We start from the raw sequence: 17,844 nt of genomic DNA, 5'->3' as shown, positions 1-17,844 counted from the left end.
ATTCCCGTAATAGAAAGCACAGTATTATCAAAGACAAGTAAGAATCAATATTTTGAGTTAAAATTTTCAATGGTATAAATTAAATTGTTCATTAAACTTTGTATTGTAAGTAATTTCTGGGGTAAAGGAAAATACATATATTAATCCTGTAATGTCCTGGATTCACATGTCTTTTTTTTTCTTCTATTCTTCTGCGGTCTCTTCAAAAACAAGTCCTCTCTTTGTAACAGGGCAGAATGACCTTTTTTCTGGATGCATGTCTAGTCAAAATCTCTGTTTCTCTTTCATAGACTAGTAAAGCTGAAAAAAGTGATGGGTTCTTTAGGTGGGTAGAGATATGTTAAAATTCTCGATAACGGAAGTTTAAGACCTGGTGGGTTTGTGTAGCGCCACAGAGAAGATGATGGGCTGACAGAGCCCACAGTGGGAGGCAGCAGTAGCATTGGCTTGGGTTCTAATTATGGCTTCTTCTTTCTTCTTCTGTCTGTTTCTGTCTGATAAGGCAGAAAAATTATATGGAGTCACTAAAGTAATGGAACAATTAGAAGAGAGAACCATATAGAGAAATCCTAAAAATTCATATTATTGGGTAAAAGTTTTCCTAAATAATCACAATTTAAAAAACTGTATTATATAGATATTAAAGCTTAGTCAAATTAAATACAAGCACTTTTGTTACTGCTAGCACAAATTATTCTCCCCTAGGAAATCCCATCTTTGACCATTTTCATATGAGTGCTGTACAGTGTTAAACTTATCAGTGTCTGGAATTTCAAACAAAATCCAACAGCCATTTATTGTTGCAATCAGCATGTTCTCAGCATTAATTAGCACTGTGAGTTTTGGTGCTGCTGACATTGCTCAAAGTCATCAGTAGACCACAATAGCTGGAGGTTTTGAAATTGCTTTCTGTACTTTGTGAGCATTGCCAAGATTGTTTTGACAATTTCATGTCTGTGGAATAGAGAAGGGAAATCTGGTGTGTTTGCATGGATTCAGGGGAGGAGTGCCATGAGATGCAGGCCTCACTGAGTGGCTCAAGTGGAGGTTTCTTGTGTGATCCCTTGTGAATGATGTTGCTAGAAAGCAAGCTTTCCAATGTCCAAATACCAGTAAGAGATTTCCATAGATATTTTGAGGGGGAAAGAGATTGTGTGACCATTCCTCACAGTGTGTATTATATAGAGTGAGTTTGAGGGTACTAATTGGAAAGGGTTTCTGATGTAGTGAGACAAACATTTTTAAGATTGATGACATCCACTAATCCAATAAGAAATTTCTTAATGAGAGGCATTATTACTTTCCACCTCCTGTATTATGCAAAATGAAATGTTTTATTGGTGAACAATAGTATAACTCTCCTTATGTGTGCTGGGGAATAGCTATATTACCACTGAGCCATTAGAGAAATAGAGAATAGAACAGAGAGAGATTGTTTTATAATGACTTGTGTTTGTACAATGCCTAGCACAACTGAATTATCTTCATTTGCTAGTGTTCCTATGTTCCACAGCTTTATACAAAACAACATAATTACGACTTGTTAAAGATGCTGTTTACAAAGATCTGAAGATAATTTATTAACATTCTAAATGAGCATCCAAATAACAAGTGCCAAAAGTAGTTCAAATAGATGATATCAAGATGCTGTACTAGAGGATACTGGAGGAGAGAATTATTTTCATAAGAAAATAACATCATAAAAAACCTTGGAAAGCTGATTTTATGGGTGATAGTTCCAAAATGCATTGTTGGGAGAGGATATTGGGAGAAGAGGCATGTTTGCAAAAGTTCCTGAGTGTTTCTGCATTCACAGATATAGCAGTGATGCCTTCTTCTTGCAAGCAGCAAAACTCTTGTTTTGAATTTTATGTGAATGTGCTTGATTATCCTAAAAGATCCCTTGTGTTGTGTAAAATTTTGCTTGTTTTGCAGTGTTCTACTGGTGGTTTAACCAAATACACGTTGTGAGGAATGTTTTGCTTGATTTAATTTTCCTGTGGTTTTCAATCAAAATAATTCCTGGATTAGAGGAAGAGGGTAAAGCAAGAAAGGGAAAAAAACATTAAAGTAGTCATAAGACTGCTACATCTTGCAACAGAGAACATAAACCTTATTTGCAAAAGTTGTATTATAAGCTAATAAAGAGGCTGGATCTTGAATCCAGTCTCAGTTCCGCACATGACTTGCAGAGGTGACCCTGGGAATCTGCTTGTCTGTAAAGTGCCATTTACATGAATATAGTTTTCTATAGGTCTGTGCAAAATCAGAACAGAGGAAACTTTGAGTCTTGAGGTTTTTGATACAGTTGTTAGACAGTACCCAAGATACCAGTGCTTTAGCACACTCATAGTACGTGGCATATGCAAGCAAAAATGGATGTAGGGGAGAAGACCAGGACACTTGAGAGAAAGGAAGAAAGAAGTTAACATGAATGGAGAATTCAAATATGAAAGGCATGTGGTAAGCAACCAGCAGGTTTGGGTTTTTTTCAATGTTGAAATCAAATATTTAAAATGGAGAGAAATTGACTGAGATTGAAAAACTCAGAGGGCTGAGTGAAGGGGCAAATTCTTGTATGAACAGATAAAGACTTTTTAAGCTAACATGATTTTTCTAGTGAATCAGTCTGGAAGCTATTTTCATGCCATATATAGCTCTATGTGCATTCTTGCATATGTGATATGTAGGTGATGGTCTAAAGGCACTGTTGAACAATGCTGTATGGGTTCGTTAGAACTACTTTAAAAAAAGTAAAATTATCTAAGTCATCTTCTTCCTGAACAGTGGCACAGCTTGAATTAGTGGTCATATCTAATAAGTCTATTTATTCTATACCACTTACTCCTTTTTAGAAATTCTACCTTCATGGCTAGTGAGCTTGCTATTTTTAAGAGATATACTTTGAAGACTGTCATTGAAACAACTTTTTTTTGTTCTTGTTTATTTGTTTGTTTTTGTAATCCTAAATGAAGTTCGCAGTCAGCATTGCTTTTTAGATGGCAGTTGTTGGAAGGACTGACTTGTTCCTGTAAGATGTGCTTGGTGCCATGCAGGAGATAATGAAAGGAAGAGGAGGAAGAGTTGATAAAGTGACAGAGCATGTAAGGAAGATTTGTAGTCTTTAACTTGACAAGGATGAATGACTCATGACTCTCCATATTTCAACTTGATATATGGATGACAACACCTTGGGAGCAGTTTGGGTACCTGAACCATAAAGCTGGGAAATTCAGGTTATTTTCTGTGCTGTACTTCATGTCTTTGTAGGGAGCTGCAGGAGAATGTTACTGTCTGTGCTCTCTGAAACTTCACAAAAGACATTTCCTGACAGATTTGAATAGGTGATTTATATTTTCTTCCCCTCTGTGTTAACTATACTTTAAAAGCTTTATGGAAGAACTCCAGGTGATGAGCACATGTACTGATTATAACTGAGTCTTGGGTTTTTTTGTCACAGTACAGATTTGAGCTATTCTGCCAGGTATACTGCCAATTACATGTGATAAGAGGAAATTTAAAATTGTGAGTTTGTTGTAAAACTATAGTACAACTTGTTTTTTTAGCTAGTATCACTTTTTTTGCCTTTTTTATCTTAACTCTGCAAGAAGTTCATTTTATTGCTCTGAGGATGTGATGTAGTGAATGCCTTCTCTTGAAGTCTCTGAATTTTCTAGATTATATGCTTCATAGTTTCTTCTGAACAGTATACTGCTTAGTTTCTCTCTTAATGGGAAAGTAATAGTGTTTAAGGGTCAAGGTCCACAGAAGCCAAGTTGGGCAATAAAGATTTTACATTTTGGATGCAGAAGTATTTTAAAGAGGTATATTTTGCTGAAGCCTCACATATAAAAGGAAATTGATGGATAGAAATGGAGTGACAATTCAGTGAACTAAAAATTCCTGCCATGCATGCAGAAAAAGTCTCTTGAACAATCTGTTGCTTACATAATGTCCTCATCACTCTCATTTAAGAGTGATAAGAGTATTATAACTCTCATTATACTGATAAGAGTATTATTTGGAGACTAGAAAGAGACAAACCAGTGAACTTGTGTCTCAGAGGAAATGACATATTTTTGCTGTTCACATGTAGATGCTATTATTTGGTGTAAGCCATTTTAAGAAAGATGGTAGATAATTTGCTTGTAAAGTAACTTATGTATCTTTTACAAAGGTTGTGAATGTGCCTTGAAAATTTGCAGGTTTAGTTTATTAAAGGCACTTTTCAGTATATAAGCCCATGTCCTTCTGAGTATGTTGTTTCTCAGACAGTATAACACACTGCTATCCAGAAACTTGTTGTTATTATTTGGTTTTATTTATTTATTTGTGTGTATGGAATACATTCTGTATATAATCCCATGAGAGTGATAAGTAGCACAACTAGAGGCAGGTGTTTATTAACAAAATATAGGTTTAAGGAGAAGGTGAGATGAAGAAAAGGTACAATTTAATTAAAAAGAAATTGTTAAAAGGAAGAATAAAGAATTAGTTTTCAGTCTTGTCATGCCTGTATTAGTTGCTAATGCAATTCTGTGTTGCAATTTCACTCCCCTTTAGGACAGACATTCATCACATTTTATGCAAATATTACCAGAGAGAGTTATTTTGGAAAGAAAAGACAAAATATATTAAGAAGCCATAAAAAAGATGCCCTGCTTGCTGTATAATGAATCAGATAATACAATGCCTTTTTGTTAACTGTTTGTTTTTTTTTCATTGAGAGTATGTGAAAAAGAAACAAGCTATCATTAGCTAAGGCTTATTAAATCTTCAGAATGTTATTAAAGTAGTTTAATCTAGTCAGGCATATCTGAAAAAACAATGAAACAACACCAAATATATAAATTGGAATGTAGACCATAAAAGATATCATGCCAAATAAAAAATGTATAAATATTTTGTGTTCTATCACTTCACCTGTGTCTGGAGCTGAGGCACAGAGTTCACATATTTTGCTGCAATTGGTTATAAGGGAGGAGTCCACTTGAAGTAGGACTGCTGCTTTTGGTTTTGAATTTTTAAAGTAAAGATGAAGAAGGCTCCCTGAAGAGAGAAATTCATTAAGAAAGCCAAAGACTTTTTGGAGAATATATTCTATTCAGGGTGGTTTTCTGTTCCCCACTTTGTATGTCTCAGAGCACACTAGAGCTTCTAATGAAAAAATAATACAGTTCATTAATGTGGAAAAACTTCTGAAAGTAGCTACAGTCTCACAGCATTCTGGGAATTAGTTTGAACATAATTGGTTGGATGTCAATATTAAAAAGCACTCTAATGAAAACGAGAATGCTCAAGCTATGATAGTTTTCTGCTTCTGATGAAAAATTTAATGAGGCTGAATAATTAACCCCTTTTCTCTTCTTTCTTCCCAACCTGCCATGTCTTTCCTAATTTCTGCTTTACAGTTATTCTAAATATTTTAAGCAGTAGAGTTTCTGACTGTAATAGAAAGGCTGCACTATTGTTTGTATGTCACACTATAGCTAGTTTGCTTTTTTTTTTAATCCTTTTTACCTTCATGGCTAGATTACTCAAGTGTAGTTTGTCAGTTGTCATGCCCCTCAGCTATGACTTAGCTGAGCTGTGCTTCATGAAGTCTAATCTTTCCTGATAAATCCACTGACTAGTGCTGTGCCAAGCAGCACAGGACCTGCCATTCACATAATGGTTACTCTAATTGGTTTAATGTGACTTCCAACCTCAGGCTGAGAATTACTTCCTTCTGAAATGTGATCATTGCCTAAATACATACACTTTCCACTCACTGAGTTTACTCCTAATCACTTATTTAATAAAGTTATGAAGCACGTGGAAGTTCTTTCATGCAGAACCTATTAATAAAAATAAGCAACATAACAACCAAGGAGAATAAAACAACGCACACAAACAGAAAAGTCAAAAAACTACAATGTGGACATTTTCCTCTGATATCTCAGTTGCCATTAGTTTGATATGATATGCATTGTTTTCTTAAAGATACTGAACTCTATGTTAAGTATAATAAATATATTGAACTCTATGTCAAGAACGGATAGATGAGAAATGAAACATTTTGACTAGTTCTTTAAAACACAGTAGGTTTTTGTATAATACAGAGGTTTTACTAATTTTTCAGATCTATCATCTATGATTATTGTTTTTCCATTTATTTTTGGTACATATGATAGTCTTTAGGTCCTCATCCCAGTTTCTCACGTGGCTTGTATTACCACTTCCATATCCTTGCCTTCTTTTGTTTCAGTGGGCTGATGGATGCTCTATGAGAGATTGGTGTGGCCTGGGTCTGTTCCAGCTGCCTGTTCAATAACTGCTCAGTATTCTGGAGAAGAAACGTGTTTTTACTGCCACAGGCCTCTACCTGCATCAAGAAATTGCGGTTCATCCTTTTTGTCACATTGTGTTAATGTACTTCCAAAGAGAAAGATGAACCATGATGGTCTTATTTATCTCATGCTATCAACATCTGAAAATTTTTATCAAAAGATGAATTGAAATTAGAAGACAAAGCTTGAACCAGTTGGGTGCTTTTGTTAGTGATATTCTAGATCTGTATAAGTTACAAGCCCTGAATATCAGGCACATCACGATGGCAATGCAAAACTGGATTTTAATATTCAGCTACCTCTGTGGAGACATTTGGTGCTTCAGAAGGCTGCTGTTCTCTAGAGCCTGGGGCCTCAAAGATAACCTGGAATGCCAGATAAGAAAATTGATAAAGCTGTCAGTGGTTTGCTGTGCTCTATTTCCCAGGGTATGAGCCGCCTTGTCACATGTGATACTCATGATATCATCCAGTCTATGACATTGAGAGATCACAGTTTTTTCCTCATCTCCTAAGAAAGTGAGAAACTTTTAGTGTAAGCTTAATAAACAAAATATGACAAATATCTATACTATCTGTAAACAGGAATTTTTACTTTTTACCGAATTCCATTTCATTCAACAACTGTGTGAATTTTTTTCTTTTCATCACAGTCAAGAGAGAGGTAAATTTGAATCTTTCTAGGAACAATTTTAGTTCAGCTAACTAACTGTTGTAATAACAGTGTGCATATGTTTGATTTTTCCATTGGGAAGATAAAATTTCTTGGTCCAACCTAATATACATTTATCTCCTGTGAATTTAATGTCATGTCTCAAGGTAACAGTGCAAGTGCTCATCATTTTTATGGGATAGTAAAGGAGGAAATAGTCTCCATGAGACATTCCTAGATGTTTTCTTTTTGCATTTTAATATATATATTTTTAATAAAAATTAATCTTCTTTAATATGTATTTTGTAGTATCACTTCATGCAGCTCAATACACTGAGACTTCCTTTGTTACATCCATTAGATTTTAATATAGATCACAATGATGGGGCTTGCCCCATCACAAAGGCATGCTTAAACTATCTTCTGTCTTGTTGAAATTACACCTGACTTTTCAGAAGCTCGTGCACTTCACTTATATTTTTTTTTCAATTTCATTTAAAGGAATATGTCTTAGTTGCTGTTGCTGATACAATATACATTCAGAAAAAATGCTCAGTGCCAATATTTTTGTGTTTAAACCACCATGTTAAAATCTACTTAAAAAGAAAAAAAGCTATGAGGTGTGTCTTGTTCCCTTTTCAGAAGATTCTTGGCTATTAAGTAGCTTAGCCTGTATGCCTTAGTTAAGGAATAACATCTAATCCTTGAATCAGAAGGGGCTGGAAGCAGAAGATGAAATTAAGTGACAGTTTTTCTTCTTGGTTTAGAATAATTTTTGGAAAAGGTAACTCCCGTATCTTTCAGGAATATGGATGCCTGTTAGAATCTATTCTGAGCATAATGCCAATGTAGCTTTATCAAGCAGACCTGGTAAGAAAACAAATAGGAGTTTTAGATTAACATAAGATATTCTTGCATCCTTTAATTATTCAGTTGTCATGAAGGATGTATTTTTTAGGTGTGGGGGAAGTTTAATATAGATTTTTGATAAATCTTATAGTTACTGTATATTTGTAGTTAATGGTTCAAGATCTTAGTTCTTCTGATTTGTGTGCACAGCCCATATCTGTCTCCTTTTTGCTTCTACCAAGAAAAATGTTCTATGGAATTGAAGTAATGAAAAATGCTACTTGCTCGTGTAATTCTTACCACCTCTGAGGTGCTTTGGATTTGTAGGAAAAAAAATCAAATTTCAGTGCAGTGTATGTGAAAAGGAATTTACTCCTTGCAATAACAAAGTCTCTGTGAATTAAGTTTTTCAAGTATAATACCCATAATTTTGAAATCTGGTAAATGAGTACCCATGGCTTGGCTGTTGGCAATGATTTTGTGTCTAAATAAGCTTTTCACAGCTATTCTGTTTCCAAAGCAGAGAATGCTGTGTGTGTTTAAAAATAACAGGTTTCAAGAAGAGTTTCAAAATGAGAACAAGTTGTTTAAAAACCTTCATCATGGAAAAGCTTTCAAATTGAAATTTACTTCATGGTAGCCATTTATGAGTCAGGCAGTTCAGAATGATTCCAAGCTGCTGCTTTTATCTGCCTTGACAATAATGCATCAATCTGCTATGCTGGTAAAGATACAGAAATTGATCCCAGCAGCACAGAAGCAACACCCATTTTGATTTTAAAGGTCATGCTTGTGCAATGCCTTTTGATGAATTAGTAATTAAGTCATTATTTTTTGATAATTTTGGTTAGCCTTTGTTTTTGTGAAGTATTAAGATGATTTTGCTTTTCCAATTTAGTATCCTTATGTAGCTTTTCAGTACAATTTGGAAAGGTAAACAATCCTTCTGCTGCAGGGATGTAACAAATGTGTAAGCATTCTTGTAGCTCTAAGATTGCCTGCAGTTTCACTGCCATCCAACTACTCACACTGGCTAACACTGTTCACACTGGCAAGTTTGTTTACCAACAGGAAATTGGATAAGGCATTTTGAAGTGTAATATTTATGCTCTGCCTGGTGTAATTAAGAGTTTCTTTTATTAGACTATTTTATTATTACTCATGTGCTTGTAAGAACATATTTCACAAGTATAATCTGGTGCTTCTCTGTTTTTAGAATATTCCTAAATACTTTGTTGTGATTCTAAGTAGCCTCTTGGAAATTACTCTGTCATTGTAGTGATGCCACAGAATTACTTAATGTAGTTTTCTTCAGAAAGATCTTTGCTGTCTGTTTCTCAGTGTCAGGATTTCTAACATCCTGACAGATTATTGTAACTCAGCAGATGGTCTCAGACTTGATCTTTAATCAGTGAACTCAGACTGAAAGTTTGGCGTTTATCTGCTCCATTCTTAGCTATGGACTAATAGTGGGGCAGATGGATTCACCCTGTTCAGTGGAGTTGTCATAAAGAGTGCTCTTTGGAACAGTAAATGTTGCTGTGAAACGCAGCTAGTGCTGCTGACATGTTGGATTGTTGTACTTGACTTTTGATATCTTTAAAGTCCTCATTTGTGAAAATGACAGTTTTATTCCACTTTGCACAAAAGACCTTTACAGTTTTCAAAGAGAGGTCAACTAACCTTGTTTAAGAAAAGATGAGCACCTGAGCCCAAGTAAGGAAACAGATATCTGTATTTTGCAATAAATATATTAAATAAGGAAATTCCTTCATGTGGGTTTCCAGCTTAATTACATATCATGTAATATTTTTATTGCTTGTATTAAACTTTTCCTGAACATTTGGAGCAAACTGTCTAAAAGTATATTTTTGAAGAGTGTATATTGTCAAAAAAGTATATTTAAGATTTGTTTTTTTTTTTTGAGAAGCACATATGTTAAAGCTGTCAATACAATGGTTGGTTTTAAGTAAAGCTCACAGCACTATTAATACTACTTCTCAGCATGTTGTTTTCATATAATGTGTTCTCTTTGTGTCAGAGTATTCTGCCATTAGTTCAGTGGATTTGGTGACAGGTTGTTATAACTGCATTTCAGAATATAGAGATAAAATCATGATCTCTATAAATGCATATCTCTGTCAACCAGAACTAGTTTCTTCTCTGAGTGTAGAGAAAATTTTCTTCCTGACAGTTTTTTAAAAGTTTGTGTTTTGTTCGTTGTGAAAAACAAAGTTTCTAGGTAAGAGGAAGAAAAGAAATATTTTCCTGATCAAACCTCTATTTTTAGGTGTGTTTCCTTTTTTGGTATCTTGATGCCTCAAGTATGAGCCCTAATTTCATCATCATAAATTTTGATTCCTGAACTAATCTATTTTTCTTCAAAGCTCTTGATGCTATCCCTGCTTGAAAGCGCAACCTGAAATGATGCTTTCTAGATTTATTCCTGGTGTTTAGAAATAACATTGTTTTACATAGTGAAAAGTAATTAAGTGATTCTTAAATGAAAAATACAAGGCTTACATGAGACTTTCTTTTTTGTTGTTTTGGGCAACGTTCCCTCAGTAAGGAATTATCAATGGCAAATCATTTTGGTAATTATTTGTGATGGATTGGACTAATTATTAGTAATGGTTGCATTTCAACTCCCTCTTTCTTCCCCCTAAGTATAGTATCCTGGATATTCAGTGTTGAGAACTGCTTTAGAAAAACATGCCATATGGTATTGCTTGTCTTCCCTGATTGAATGTAACAGCTGTAGCACCAGCTGTTACTTTGCAGATTCCTGAGTCGACTGTATAGATTTCATCTGCAAGTGCTCAGGCATTCATATTTGTTTTCAGGATGTATTGTCTGAAAATTAGATGGAGATTTATTTGAAAATATGAGACATCCAAGTATGAATATTGTTTAAATGTAAGAGTATTTTCAGTTAGCAATCCAGGACTTTAAATGCAAAATAAAAGCATGGCATTTTCTGGCATTTTGGTAATGCATAACCTTTGCTGGTTTTTTTTCCAAAGTCGCACAAATAGAAGTAATCAATTATATCTCTTTAAAAAAAGTAAATCAAAAAACAAACCTCTGTATGGAATCAGGCTACATGTATACCTTTTCCTTGTAATATGAACTCATACAATGAATAAATGTTACATTGCATAAAATTTTCATGCTTGAATGCTTCACATTTATTAGGATTTTAGAGTTACTAAAGTATTTTAATTTCATTAAAATGATGAAATAATGCTTTCCTCAACAATGTAAAGACTTGGTTAGAGTAAAAGCTATGAGGCTTTTATTGACATTTAGAAGCTTGTTAGTAACTGGATCAAAATAACAAAACAGTTTTCTGTGTCAGAGTTTGGATAGAATTCATATTTATTTATTTAAAGTTTCCAGTAAGTATTTCTTCTATTGCATTTTGCTGGTGAAAAGGTCCCAGCAGAACTAAGCAGGTACTTTGGAATGCTGGAAAGAGCAGGGTATTCCCAGAGTGACTGTTAGAACACCCAAAAAAACTTGAGATGCAAAGATTCAAGGAAGTAGTTTGTACTTTCCAGTAGTAGCAGATAGAGTGGTATTCACAGTCCTATGGGAAAGACTATGATGTATATTATTGGTTTATTAGTGTGTGTTCCATCTTCTTTTGCCCCAAACTGGTGGATGAGAGTCTCTGTTCCCTTCAGGTGTTTATTTTGTGGCCTTTTGTATCCCTGCCTTACACGTGCGAGTGTTCTGACTGCTCTCTGTCTCCCACAGAGAAGGGTGTATGCTTTCAAACATTCACAGTCATTCTGGCTGGATGGGTTATTGATGAAATTGCTGTTCAGATCTGATGACAATTTAATACAGTACATGATAAGTGAACTGAGTGACCTTTGCTGCAATTGATGTTGGCCTTTCTCCCTGTTAAGTGACCGCCTAATTTATCTAACTTAGGGGAAGTACTGTGATTGCTGCATAAACTGTCTGGGACAAAGATATCTACCATTCATCCTGGAAAGGTTGAGTGGACACTAGTAACCAGAAAAGGTCAAAGAGCCTGATTTAAGATTGTTTCATTTTAGTGCTCTTTTTCGGAGGTGAAAGTATGTGATGTAGCCAAGTGTCTACGTCCAGTGTAGGTGAGTCTGGTGGAGGCAAACCAGTAGCATAGAAGACTTTAGAGTGTCTCCCAGGCTGTCAGTTTATAGGTATTAGAACAAAATACAAGTTACAGACTTAGACTTGTCTTCAATTTTCACAGAAGACATCTAACTTTTTAGTTATGTTTGTGTACAAGTTAGTAAAGTTTGTGTACATGTAGTTAATATTTCATAGAACCAGACACAAACCTTTAGTGAAATCTGGTAGATATTAATCTATTAAATGTGATATTTTGGTTAATTTAACAGGCTATTTTTTGCAGAGTTTCTGCTGTTTCAGAACTTACCTCATTCAAATGGCATTAGCTACCACTCCTATGCTGAAGCTCAAAATTGTTGAAGAGAAATGGAGAACCATCAATCTGCATGCTTTTCTTCAGCATTTATTGTTCTAATCCACAAAGATTATTTTCTGTTTGATTATTCTGAATTTTGGAGTGTTTTAGCAGGAGAAGCTTAGCACAGTGATGTTACTTCCTGCTTTCTCTGTTAACCTGATTGCATTAGTCCATTACTTGTGATGCAGGCATACAGAGTGCACAGGAATTTCCTTCCTACTAAGAATATTGTATCATATGTTGGGACTTTTTTGTCATGTATGATAATGCCCTCTCACCTCCTCTGTTTTTAATTTTATTTCTGTATTTCAACCTGAAACATTTGGAGATAATTTTTTTGGTTAGATTTAGTTCTAAGTCTTAACCATGGCTGTTGGGAATCCTGGGGGTTAGCAAAATGACACCAACATTAAAGTAGACGCAAACATTGTTTCAGAATCATCTAAGTGACCAAGCCTATTCTAACATGAATGTATATGCAACTCTTCATTCTAGGCACCCAATTTTCTAATATATTTAGAAGTTAGTCTGTTTGAACAGTAACTATGGATATCAAATTACTTCAAATCATTGAGATTTTATAATAAACTTATTTTTTGTATTTAATTAGGTAAATTTCAGTGTGTGCTTCCATAGCACTGGTGCATTAATGCAGAGAAGGCTCTACTTACACAGCTGTGAGATTTGGGTCTCCTTGGGATTGTCCTGACTCGACCTGTATGAAGTGCCCTGGAGGTAGAAACGGAGTCACTTTGATTTCTCATCCTTCTCTTGGTCACTGATGAGGCGTATGTAAACACAGGGCACTTCAGTCTGTTTCACCCGGTTTTTATTTTACTTTCACTCATTCCACAGGACTGTAGACACACGTGCATGTGTGTGAACAAGCTTGTTTACCCAGGGCACAGTGTGACTTGATTGAAGTTTCATTACAAGCTTGTTAACAGCTAGGTTAAAGAGAGTGTGTAGACTGTCTGGGATTTAATTAGTTCCCATCAGCAAAATTATTAGCACAGTAGGTCAGAGTTACTCCTGCCAAGTGAGAGCTTCAATAATCAGTGCAGTATCTGGGTCAGAGACCAATCCCATCATAAAAGCTGCGATTGCCTGGGCCTGGAGGGGCAGGGTCAGAGCCAGTGGTGCTGCAAGCTCAGGATGGGGAGGTGCTCCTCATCACTGATAGCATTAAGTGCTGAATGTTAGCTGTGGCTTTTTTTTTTCTAATGTTTTTGCTGACACTCTGGAATACCAGCCACTGTCAATGTTCAAGCATGAGGCAGCAGCTTGCATGATGAATCACCACCATAGGAGTAGTGTGAATTGGGATGTTTTTTCTATGAAAATTTAGCTCTAATAAGGATCCCATCACAGAAAGTAGGAGTTAACAGTCAAAATATTAGAAGTTGCTATTCAATTAGCTAATCTGTCTGAATTTGCTCATAAGTTTTTCTTCATATTTAATTCAAATGGAAATAATCTGTTATTTTACATGTGTTACCTCTTTGTTCTGAACCCATGCAGGGCGTCTTTAATGCTGAAGTGTGTTTGGTGAAGAAAGTTGACGAGGCTGAGAAACAATCCTACTGATGTGTCTTTAAAATGTCTGTTTATGCAGTTTACCTAAGAGTAATAGGACAGAAGGGAAATGAGAATGGGGACAGTTGGTATCTAAAGCTTTCCCATTTTATAAAGGACAGCTGTAGTATTGCTCCATCTGCAAAGAAATTCTGCCAATAATTCCCCCAGAACTGTGGAAAGAATATCCAGCTCAGCTCCAAAGCAGAACCACTGTCATACATAATACATCGTTTCCATCAAGGTTGTTTTCTTTCTGAGAATTACATGTGCACTCACAGGAGAACATTTGTGCATCTTCTGTAATAAACTGAAACCTAAAGGTATGGTTTTGTTTCCAGGAGGGAAAATGTGAGCTAAGTTGCATGCCAAAAAAATATTGTTGATCATAGTTTTGTGGAAAGCAAAAACATATGGTAGGTGCAAATAGATAATTCAAGGAAATACTTCCCTGTTGAAAACACACTTTTTTTTTTACTTTGACTCTTCCTATTCATTAGAAAAAATTATCAATATTTTTCCAATATTTAATGATGCTATGAAAATATGTATGCAAATCTGCTTCATATGAACCTGTCTGCCCATCTTACTTTGGTTTATCACTGTAGACTAGAAATTTCAAGATGTTGCAACATCCAAACTTTTACTGCTGCCAGTGGAGATGTCCCAATGCCTGTATATCAGTGTAACTGGTTTTGTCTGAAAACTGAGAAATTTTTTTACATTTACAATTACTCATTTCAGAAGAATAATATTTATGTATATTTTGATTTATCATTCTGTTCTTTGTTTTATGATGCTTTGAATACAAATACATACAGTTCAGATTTTAGGGTTTTTTTCATAATTTTCTTAAAAAGTAGGTGAATAAGACAAATCAATTGGTACTGTTTTCCAGGACAGTGTCAATAGAAGTTTCTTTTTGATCTATTAATAGCAATGTGGTAATTTGAAACTGTTTGGAATATTAGGATTTTGTAAAAGATAAAGTAGAACATCTTTTGAAAAATCATAAGCCCTATTGTAATTAACCATGGATCTGCATCCAAACATTTGAGGTTGGTTTATAATAAGTTAAACCTTTTAGGTGATGAACCCACATAAGACAGTGTTTAAACAGAAAAGTATGCTGTTAGCTCTTCAACTGCATACACATTTTTTGCTTTGTTATAAAAAAATGTTCTTCAGAAAAGGCTTTTCTTTCTCTGCATCAGCCAGCAGTCTTTGCTGTACTTTGTGTTTTCGGTTTGCATTCATAAGTGGTATTTTTTTATAAGGCTTAAAAAGTCACATTAAAAATAATGGAAAAATAATGATTGTTTTGGTGCTCTTTGAATTGCTTTTGCAATCTGAACCCAAATGTTCCAATGACAGTGCTATCTTCTCATCTTTTCTTCTCAAAGCATGTTTATGGCTTTTAAGAAACAGGAGAAAGAAACAAATATCTTTAGATATTCACACATTATTTTTTTACCCAGTTATCTAAATCTCTTAAATTTTATATTTTCTGATGGTTTTCTAGTCCCAATGTATAATTCTAACACTCAAGAGATTTTTTTCTTCCCCGTTTATCACAAATTTGCCACAGTCTTGCAGCAGTATTAGCAACATTTAGTGTAACATTAGCGGCATCTAAATTAGAATGGTTTTATTTGAGATTGTATTTCCTTAATAGCTGTACAGATGTTTTCCTTGACTGGTCTGGAGTATATTAAGGCACTATTTAGGAGACTTCTCCTTCTAGTCCTAATGTCTTATGCTTATATGGTCCTTTTCTCTTTGGGCTGGCATGATCTGCTCTCTGACACTGGCTGGTGCTCTCCTGCTTCTTGACCTTGCTTTTCTTTGCCACCCTTATCACAGTGCTGAAGGTGCACTCTGCAGCTTTCACCTTCAAGGTCCTGTGCTGCTGGTGCTTCTTTCTTTCCACTCTTTAAAGCTTCATTAGTTTGCTAGGGAGCAGCTTAGGGCTGAATGGGAAATGGGTATCATTCCTTTGTTATATGTTGGTTTTTTTCACCTGTTAGTGCTAGCAATGAAGCCAAGGTCTGTTAAAAGGCAAAGTTTTGTGCCATGTGTCAAAGGGCTTCTAGAATTATTTTTAGTAAGTGTATCTTCTTAGTTGTCTTCCTCACATTCATCTAATTGCTTATTGTATGACTGAAATAATGTAATAAATAAGAAATGTATTAGTGATACAGACCAGAACTATAGGACTCCTAACATGCCAGTCTGCATCCAGTCCTTGTAAAAACACAAATATTTGGAACTGCTCTTTTTCTTACAGGCAGATTTTACCAAGAGTTTGGTAATGGATTACTCCAATAATGAATGGTACTGGAGAAAATAGCAAATGCTGTAAAACTAAGGAGTGCATTGGTATAGTAATGATACATAGAACTAACTTACTTTGAATATTGGTTGCAAATGTTGCCCTGATGTTGTTTTAAATTTGTCTATTCCTTACACTGCTCCTCACGTAACAATATTTAGTAACCTTTAATTTTCTTGGTCATGTTGGAGTTAAAGTGGCCAAAGAATTTAAAATATATAGTAAGTGAATCCTTAGAAAAAAAAAAAACAAACAAAACAACAACAACAAAAAAAAAAAAAAAAAAAAACAAAAAAACCACAACTCTATTGTGGGCCATGTGTTTGTGTGCTGGATCTCAAGCCATTATTAGGGTTCATTTCTATTTTCAAGAGGAAATGTTAGAAAGAAAAGCCCTTGAGTGGAATAACCAAATGGGTTTGCCTTGCCCTATGGTTCTCGTACTTTACATTTCTCTTTCCTTCCTCAGACCAGTGCTTCTTGTAGCATATGTTTCTTCTGTTATCCATTTCTGTAATATTGGACCTAACTGCATTAAATAATCAAATGTAAAATTTAAATCTGGAAGACCTTCAGAGACAAAATATTTCCCAAAAAATGTGTAAATCGGAAATATCCAGGAAGGAAACCCACAAACTGCTGTCCCCACTGAGGGTAATCAGGTAGATGGCTTTTTCATATACTGGCCACATTTCAACATTCTCTTTCAGTTGTATATCAGTTCTTCTGCATTTTTCACTCAAAACCAATCAAACTTCTATATCAGTCTTTAAATTCAATCCTACAGCTGGAATAAAAGATCTACCCTAAATTAATCTTTTATATCCAGTATTTTTTTATATTTCTTCTCACTGTATGACCTGATCCACAATTAAGCCAGTGTTTTAATTCCTGACCCTCAATCTGTGATGCAAAACAGCAATTCAGAGAGGAGTCTTGTTCTGCTTGCCATGTGCTCACACTGATGAGTAGTGCCAGCTCTTGAGTGAACATGGCACCATGAACTCCAGTTCATCAGTGTCATTTGGGCTAAGAAATTACTTAAGAGAATTTCTGTCAGTGGCTGTGGGGCCTGTGCTGGCAGCGTTGGGCAGAGCATCCCTCTTCCTCCCTCCCTGAGCCATTATATAATTGCCTGCTAGATTTTCAGCTCTGTTAAGAATATGGTGCAAGCCAAGCTTTTAAATAGTTATAGTGGGCATTCAGCAATGTGTGAACAGAGTGGGAGAGCCCTGTCAGGCCATATTGTATGCTTTGACATGACTGGTAAATTGCTGCTGCTCTGGAAGAAAACCTTCCTCCGTGCTTGAGTTATTGTCCCCAACTCCAATACCAGCTTACAAAACCCATAGGTTTTGTTGAGACATGGCAAGTAACAGCTAGGAGACTTCTGGCAGCAGTGGCATGACATCTTCCTCTGCCCCATCTTCCCAAAATCTAAACTTTGCTTAAGGGACCACAGGTGGTGAAGGGGACTGATGACAGTAGTGGCAAGTGATCTGCTTTGTTAGACATTTGGGATGTTTGAACAAGTTTTGTCTTCCTTTCTGATTTTAAGATACATTTCATTGACTATAAACAGCAGGTTTTGGCATCCTACGTTTCTACAAATACCCAGCAATGTA

The 17,844-nt window shown here is 35.3% G+C and overlaps 1 protein-coding gene across 3 annotated transcripts in view; it reads left to right on the top strand.

Annotated features, from left to right (window-relative positions):
* THSD7A (thrombospondin type 1 domain containing 7A) overlaps positions 1-17,844 on the top strand; it is a 273,595-nt gene that overhangs the window by 91,089 nt on the left and 164,662 nt on the right. The gene's annotated exons all lie outside the window — the stretch shown is intronic.

This window comes from Camarhynchus parvulus, chromosome 2 (genome assembly GCF_901933205.1).
Source record: "Camarhynchus parvulus chromosome 2, STF_HiC, whole genome shotgun sequence".
In the NCBI taxonomy this organism is placed as follows: Eukaryota; Metazoa; Chordata; class Aves; order Passeriformes; family Thraupidae; genus Camarhynchus; species Camarhynchus parvulus.
The sequence above is the reverse complement of the archived record's forward strand: the minus strand, read 5'-3'. Positions and strand labels throughout refer to the sequence as shown.